This window comes from Triticum dicoccoides, chromosome 3B (assembly GCF_002162155.2).
Source record: "Triticum dicoccoides isolate Atlit2015 ecotype Zavitan chromosome 3B, WEW_v2.0, whole genome shotgun sequence".
Classification (NCBI taxonomy): Eukaryota; Viridiplantae; Streptophyta; class Magnoliopsida; order Poales; family Poaceae; genus Triticum; species Triticum dicoccoides.
This window is the reverse complement of record NC_041385.1, coordinates 329,969,538-329,978,294: the sequence shown is the minus strand read 5'-3', so window position 1 is coordinate 329,978,294 and position 8,757 is coordinate 329,969,538.

Genomic DNA, 8,757 nt, shown 5'->3' with positions numbered 1-8,757 from the left:
TGAATCCAAGAAGATCTTCTCCGAAGAGGTGTCGGTCCCTTGTGATGGAGTAGATCCGGATGGATGAGCAAGGCTCTATCTCAAAGTATGAGCTATCACAATGCTAACTCTAATACGAAGCTAGGAGACAAGTATATATAGTGCTAAGCCATTAAGGGGTAAGAGGGAGAGGATACATGGGGTGAAAACCCCTTTCACTGCGCGCAGGCAGGCCGGTAGTACCGGTCATGTGGCTGGTAGTACCGCTGGGAGCTAATGCGGAGCGGTAGTACCGGTCAGGTGGGGGCGGTAGTACCGCTGGGAGTCCTGGCGCTGGTTCTGGAGGTGCACACCGAAGGGTCAGCGGTTGTTCCGGTCAACGGGTGGTAGTTTCGGTCTTTTGGCAGAAATGGGTACAGCCGGTGCAGCACCGGCCTTGCACCGCTCGATTACAGAAGGTGGCCCGGTTGTTGGGCGGTAGTCGGCCGGTTGTTCCGCCCGGGTGGTAGTTGGGCGGTTGTTTCGGTCCTTCTAGCTGGGAAGATCGTCTACATGCTCTTGATGTTCATATTGCACCGTAACTTCTCCTTGGTTACTTTCCTGGTACCTAAGCACACAAAGCATCTCCATTTGAGGTAGTAGCCATGTCTCAAGTGGGTCAAAGGGAAGTTCAACAAGGAGAGAGTTAACCTCGGAATGAATAGCACGTGCTCGAGCTCTTTTCATGGGTCCATTTGGAGCTTGAGTAGTCGAAGTAGTGTCCATGGGGATGACTGTAGGATGCTCCGCATCACAAAGTGAGGGAGAGAGGAGGGGAAGAAGGGCAAAGTGGAGGGGGAGAGGAGGGGGGTGAAAAAGGTGGTTGCTGAGCCTTAGCTGCAGCGTGGGCCAGAAAACGACGCTACTGCTAAAACTTTAGTAGTAGTGCGGGCTTGCATGCCGCGTTGCTGCTAAGTGGGGCCCACCATGTGGCACAGTACAACTTTAGTTGGAGTGGTGGGTTAGCAACACACGCTACTGCTAACTTTTTAGCAATAGCGCACTTCCAGTGGGCTCCGCTGCTACTATACATAGCCTGGTGGCTAAGGGGGATCACATAGCAGTAGCATCTTTCAGCTTGGTCGTGCTACTACTAAAGAGATAGCAGTAGCGCTTGTGTAAGTCCCACACTACTATAAAGTGGAAGTGGCACGTTCCACAGAGCCGCGCTACTGATAAGCCTCCACCTATAAGGTTTTTCCTAGTAGTGTCAATTGGTGATGAAACTGCAAGCCAGGACACTGCTGCGAAGGCGTCAAGGCCATCTCCACAACCAGAAGCACCATGTGTCATGACTAACCATTAAATCCTCATCATCCTGCACCAGAAAATTGACGGAAATCATGATTGGGTTAAGCGTCAACTCGCAGCAGTTCATACCAACATGACAGTGGCGCATAATGATGTTCGCAAGAACCACTACTACGCCCACAAGATATTTGACAGAACATGGGCCATCTTTCACACCTGAAGACAGATGACGAACTTGCTGCAATGGACTTCTAGATGAACTTTGATTGGGAAAATCCGCCCAAGAAGAAGTTCAAGAAGGTTCAAGTTCCTCCTCTCATCCCAAGCTCAGTGTCTCCATCGCGATTGACTGACGAAAATGAAGATGTTGAAGACACTGCAGTAGGCCCCTCTGCTCAACACGACCCCGACAACAACGTTGGCGCTCCTCTGACGTCTTCATGATGATATTCTTCAAGGGTGTTAGTTCTTTGTTTCATCTCCTTTTGGTCATTTGATGGCAAAGGGGGAGAAGTCTGAGTTAGTATTCAAGCGGGTCGATATATGGGCTATTTTTTCTAAATTACAATTCTTGGACTTTATTTGATTCGCTCTTTGATGAGTTGTAACTTAAATAACTGTTGGTGGCCTGACTCTTTTGCCACATTTCATATGCACTAGAGGCATATGCGTGCCTTGTTGCGCCGTTCTACTTTTCTACCATTTATTTGTTTGATTGTTAATTCACAAATCGATTCCTTGCTGCTCTATTTGCGGGTCGGGGGTTGTTGTTCATTTCATGGGCCTTCTGTGTTTTGGCTTCCATAATTTTGGGGTAAGAACACCCTTTATTGCATTGCAGCATATGTCCAGATGCTAAGACACATCATCATTTACTTGGTAGGATATTACTCAGTTTTTTTACAACTATTGTTCTTCACAAAAACTGAATGTTAGCAGCACTACCAAAAACATATCCAAAGTAGTGGTTAGCGTCACACATGTCCCGGACCTGCAGGGTTAAACCATAGTAATAGATGGACATGATAGTATTCATCTGCAAAACTAATTCAAAATGATATGCATAACTGAGGCTTCTAATTGTAGTATTCATCTAGAACAATCATACAGATCTATGATTTGACCAACCAATATTTCATAACTTACCTTGGTCACATACAAATAATACAAAACACCAGCAATAATGGTCTGCAATTATGAAAAAAGGGTAGTGAAAGTGAGAAATACTTGGAAGTTACAGCAGCGCACCAAAGTATATGGCTTCTGTTTTCAATATTGATCATTTAGATGTGTAGTAAGAGTCAAAATAGAAAGAACATATTTGAAATAAAAGTAATGCTTTGCACTGACTACTAACGACAGGTAAGGAAATGAAACATGTTTATAGCGGCCTCTGAGGAAGGGACGAAAATGAAAGGATCAAGAGGTAATAGTACAAGTGATTGATCTTAGGTTTCATTTGAATGTAACATTATCGATGCTTAATAAGGCCTGATGAGCTATTTACATAAGCGACCCAGTGACAATTAACCAAACTATCTTGACAGAAAAACCTAGTTATCATTTTGTCTTATTGTTTTAGTACTAATTAAGTTCAGTTAGAGGTCGTGCTCCTTAGGCATGAAATCATATGCTAACTAATGCTCCCTCCATTCTAAAATATAGTACATACTTTGCTTTGAAAAGTCAAGCATATCAATGTTTGACCAAGTTTTAAAAAAACATCCACATGAAATTTTGTAGTTTATTTATTTAGTACTTCAGATATTGATAGTTTATTTTAGAAACTTGGTCAAACATGGACATCTTTGACCGTTGAAAAAACTAATGTGCACTGCATTGTGGAACACAAGGAGCATAAAGCATGTCATGTATAAACTGCATGAGGTTGTTAATCCACAAGCACGAACATGGTACTCAAGCAGTGAAACATGAGGCTTTCAAATTGAAAGCTTACATGGTGAGATAAAATCCCGGTATAATCTGCTACTTGTTTAGCCCCGAAGCAAGCGAGATTGAATTTGAATCAGGCTACCAAAGAAAGGATGACAGAGGGAGAGGAAGGAGGCATCAGGAGTTGTACTGCAGACCTTGTGGACCATGGCGTGTTGATGAAGGCGACTAAGCCTTGAATACGGCAGTAGTTGCTGCGGGCGCCGTTGCTAGCCGCGTCGGCCTACCTTGTTGCCTGTTCCTATAGGACCTGAGCGTCGTCATTGTTGGACGTTAATTACCTCACAAAAGATGGGGAGAAAGATGGAGCGATTGGTAGGGCGTGTGGCGTGGTGGTGGATATGCAAAGCCTGTGCAACCTTGTGGTATGGAGGAGGCGGTATAGGTCAGGTGCCCGTGCAACCGTGTCATGCGGAGGAGGCAGTGATGGACCGGCGTCGCCCATGCAACCATATGACGCGGAGTATCAGGTGATGGGCTGGGTGCCTGTGCAATCATGTGGTGCGGAGGAGGCGGTGATGGCTGGGCGTGCTGCTATGAGAGAAGGGGAGAAATATGGAGAGATGGGCGGGGCATGCGGCGGGGTGGTGGATTGACGGCATCCATGCAGCCATGTGACATAGAGGAGGCGGTGATGGGTCAAGCTAGCGGTGACTATGCGAATGTGCGATGGTATATCACTTTGATAGGTGTGGATATAGTTGGCCGCATCATTAATTTCCCTCGTACCAAATGTACATGAGCGACATGTAACCATTTTTTTCTCGCAAAAAAGTAGTCCCTCTGGTCTAAAATAAATGTCGTGGTTTTAGTCCAAGGAGTAAGTGACACTTAACCCTTCAAGTGTTGGACACACGTAGTTAGATGTTTGACCCAAACAATAAACAATACCTACTATTTGATGGTTAGAAGGACATTGTTATACCCTGCCGACCAGAGTTCAAGTCCCAGGCTTGACATTGGTGCTCGCATTTTCCTGGATTTATTTCAGGCCTTTCGGCAATGTGCGTTCAGTGGTAGGAGATGTTACCGTCGACTATGAAGGCGTCTGTGGCGACTTTATCGATCTCAAGAAGATGTGCCGGTTCAGTCTCTCAGAAGTGCTCATAAGAGCATCTACGGCCAGACTTAGCAAATCCGACCGCCTATACGTCCGCGGACGCGCCTTGGCATGCCCGCTGGCGCATCCGGACGGCCCCTCATATTTCCGTCCCCGCATCCACATATCTCAAATCCGGACTCTCAAATCCATACAAATACATGCACGTCGATCATACAAGACAATGCCGCACGTAAATAACAAATGCTGCAAGTTTGCATAGATAGTATTTACATAAAATTTATTTTAAGTGCCAAACGCATAAGTCATGTGATGCCACCGCTTCTAGTATGATGGTGGCCTCTCTTGTGTGACCTTGATACATTCCCTGCAAACCTTTGGGACAGTTCTTCCATTACCGACATAAAGGCCATGAACGGCTGCAGAGCGCACGCGGCGGCGGAGCTGTTGTCCTGACGGCGCGGAGGAGGAAAAAGAGAGGAGAGAGCAAATGGATCAGGCAGCTTGAGGGGTGGATTTGATGCAATTTGGGGTGGGTTCGGGTTGTCGGATCCGACATCGCGGGCGTGCCCGGACGCTCTCTGGCGCCCCCATATCTGCCACATATTTGGGCTGGATATGAGGGGTGCCGGTCAGCTCGGGTGTTTGAGGGGCCCATCTAGGTCAAAAAATAATGACCGGACAATGCACTTATACGGGTGAGTGTATGTTCATGTATGTGAGCGACTTTGATTGTACTGTGTGAAAAAAACAATAGTTACTCCACCTAGTAAGAAACCGTGGTTATCCTATAAAAAACTAAATGGTTCTCCTAAAAACAGTAAGAGACATGGTCACTTTGACTCTACCAGCCCCGGAGCGCTCCCAACGCTCACAATCGAGGGAGCTTAGATATTGTAGTGATGCTCTGATCCTTGATATATCTACTCATGCATGCACAATTTTGTCAGACACCAATTTTTATCATGCATTCAAATTCTTTAATATCTTATGATTGTGCATGATTAGATTCCAAGATATAGGGGAGATATCCACAATTTCAACATGCCATGTGCATTTGCAATCCAAAGCAAATTCTTCATATGCACATCTTCAAGGGGAGTTCCTCGATATCTTATAACCAATTTCTTCATACTCTGTACTTACACTTCCATTATTTACTTCCATTGAAAACCTAATCACTTTGTCATCAATCACCAAAAAGGGAGAGATTGTAAGTGCATCAAGTTCCTCCTTAGTGGTTTTGGAGTATTGAAGACAAATAGGTTGAGGGACTAATGTGTTTGTGAGTGTACACAGGAGTTATAGTCCCTGAAGATTTGGTTTAACCCATGGAAGACGACCCATAAAAATGTATTTCTTCAAGTGAAGAACTTGGTGATGAAATTGGTACGACCTTTGAAGAAATTGATGTGAAGACTTTGAGGCTTGAAGACTTTCGTTTTCGTAGTTTCTTTCTTTTTATTTTGAGTCACGGGAAACATCGTACTGTTAAAGGGGGTCTAGGTGATCATAGTTCACATTTTCAAAGTGATGCTCAAACCTATGCATACACAAGACGCTTCAAGTGAGGCCTTTGGAAATCTCAGGAATAGCTGGCGAATTTGCTAGCGACGGTGACGAAGTTATCTGGTCGTTGACGAATTTGGTCAGGCTGAGGAGTTAGGATTTCGCCAATGTGGTATGCCTATCGTGAGGAAATTGAGTGCCCCAACGAAATTGAGAGTTCAATTTTCCGACCGTTGCTGTGCAGTGGGCCAGCTGTCCAGTGGATCCTTATACTGACAATGGTCATGCCTGAGAAGGGCATTTATGACGATTCATGTCGGGTTGCCCCTGGCTATAAATAGCCCCCCCCCCCATCACCCCCAACCACTTGTCGGTTGGCTGCTCGGAGAGAACTTGACACTTGTCATTTGAGAGCAACCCATCCTCTCACGGCTTTGAGAGAATCCTAAGTGGGGAAAACCCAACCAGAGCCAAAGTGATTGAGCATCACTAAAGAGATTGATCTGTGTGATCCGACACCTATTATCTTTGAAGACTGTCATTTTTTCAGACGGTTAGGCATCATGTTCTGAGCACCCAAGAGTCATCGTGGTGTGCTGGTGAACAAGTTTGTGAAGGTTTTGGAAGTCTACCTTGAAGACTTACCACGAGTGATTGAGTGAGGTCTAAGTGACCTTAGTTCAAGAGTAATACGGTGAGGACTGTGTGTCCTCTGAGTTTATCTCAGCCGCCTCAACCAGACGTACAGTTGATACAACAACTGGAACTGGTCTACCAAATCGTTGTGTCTTCAACAAGCCTACCTAGTTTCAAATTCCTCATTCTTATCTTTACTTTGTTCCGCTGCTGAAGAATTTGTGATCTACCTTCTGACGAATTTGAACTGAAGACTTTCATCATGTTGTCTTTCATTTCTTCCGTTCATCTTGCTTGTATGATTCATGTTCTTCACATATACATGTATCTTGTATGCATGTGTTACGCTTCTGTGATGAATTAGTTACCTTGTGTTTCTATTTCTTCAATCTGACATTCGTCAAATTCATCAGAGTTTAACGAATTTTTAAAATCTCCTATTCACCGTCCTGTGGGAGTAAACCTGCGCTTTGAGGAATTCTTTTCTACGCCACCGTAGCCATTGGAGATAGGCTCGCCGGCTAGAGGTCCACTGCTTCCGTAGGGTACCACAGGCGCAAGTGCCACGCTGGGAAAGGGGACCCGCAACAACAGTCGGGAAGGCTGCGCCATGGCCGCCACCTCGCGGGCTGTCACCGCTCGAGGCGGAGGGAGGAGCCACCGCAGCGCGCACGCTTCAAGCGGCGCCGGCCGGAGGCCGCTATCATGCCCTCTGCAGGTGAGGCCATGGCCACAGGCGCTGCGTCAGATTCAGTGGGTGTTGCTGTGGAGGAACGGCCAGGGGCCGCGTCATCCGCTGGGGAGCCGTTACCGTCACGGCCAGTCGCGCTCGCGCAGTCTGCATCCGGTGCGGACGGAGAGGGCATATGTGCATCTTGCCGGCAGTAGGCCGTTCGGAATGGACTGCGTTGATCCGTTAAGAGATAAGAACATCACGAATTGAAGAAGACTACCAACACGCTACAGTTCTTTTTTGTATTTTCAATCCATTGATCGAGAGTGTGTTTTCAGTTAGTCTTTTCCTCCGTTGATGTCTTGTCGATGGAAGGTTGCGAACATTGTCCCGATTGCTGGCCACTAGAGATATAGCTTTAACAAGGATCAATCCGTTGCAGTTCTCTATCTCTTACCTTCCTTGATTGATAATTGTGGCCAATCAATCGTTGATTTCCTGTCTCTTGCGGTGAACAACATGATGGCTGTTGTCCAGCGTCGCGGTGCCATGCGCCGGAAGGAAAAGCACCGCATGCAGGAGGTGTGAGCCGGCCGCGCCGTTCTTCACCATCGTCGCTGTCAGGAAGGGTGCCGCCGCTGCTGTTTGTGCCGCCCGGTGCGTTAGAAACACCACGGGGTGTTCGACATTATTCAATTCCTCTCTGCGATAATGGCATGGACAGGTCTCTCAGATAGTAAGAGAGTGTTGAGAACGCCGCCTCCCGCCGCTTCCCGTTGGTTTTTCCCTCGGCCAAATCGCTCTTGGGAGCGTGCTGATAACGTGTTAATGTAAAACAAGAGAGACAGGAGACAGAAGTAAAAGTGAATAGTTGTTCTTACATTAGATGATTGTAAGTATTTATACAGACAAATGCATTGAAGAGGCATCCGTTCAGGAGGAACCGACGCGACAGTTGCCTTGCAACTGCCTCCGGTAGGTACAAGGGGAGATTCCCTCCATAATTAACACATGTTAATTAAGCTTTAACAATTTGCACTCAGTATTCAAGCAAAAAAATTACAACGTCGGAGATTAATCATCTGACACAACAAATATAAAATGCATCTCATGTCGATGGCATCGCCTACACTCATCCAGACACATATACACGCAAATGGAGTCGCACACCAACACATGCATCCACACACGCGCGCACACATGGGTCCAGTTCACACACATCAGCTTACATAGGCGCACAGGAAGAAAAAAAACTAACACTAAAAGAGGGGGAAAACAGATTAAACGCAAGTACTCCCTCCGTCCCAAAAAACTTGTCCCAAACTTGTCCTTCGAATGGATGTATCTAGCACTAACTTGGTCTAGATACATCCATTTGAGGAACAAGCTTTTTCGGACGGAGGGAGTATAAGTCTTTTTAGTGGTTTCAAATGAACTACAACATATGGATGTATATAGACATATATTTTGGAGTGTAGATTCACTCATTTTGCTCCGTATGTAGTCTCTTGTTGAAATCTCTAAAAAGACTCATATTTAAAAACAGAGGGAGTATAAAAGGGTAACCTGCATGGATTTTTTTTAAGACAGCTCATAGATAGCCCACACGGGAAACAAAATATTTCCATTGAGAACCAAACCATTCCAGTGCAAACGA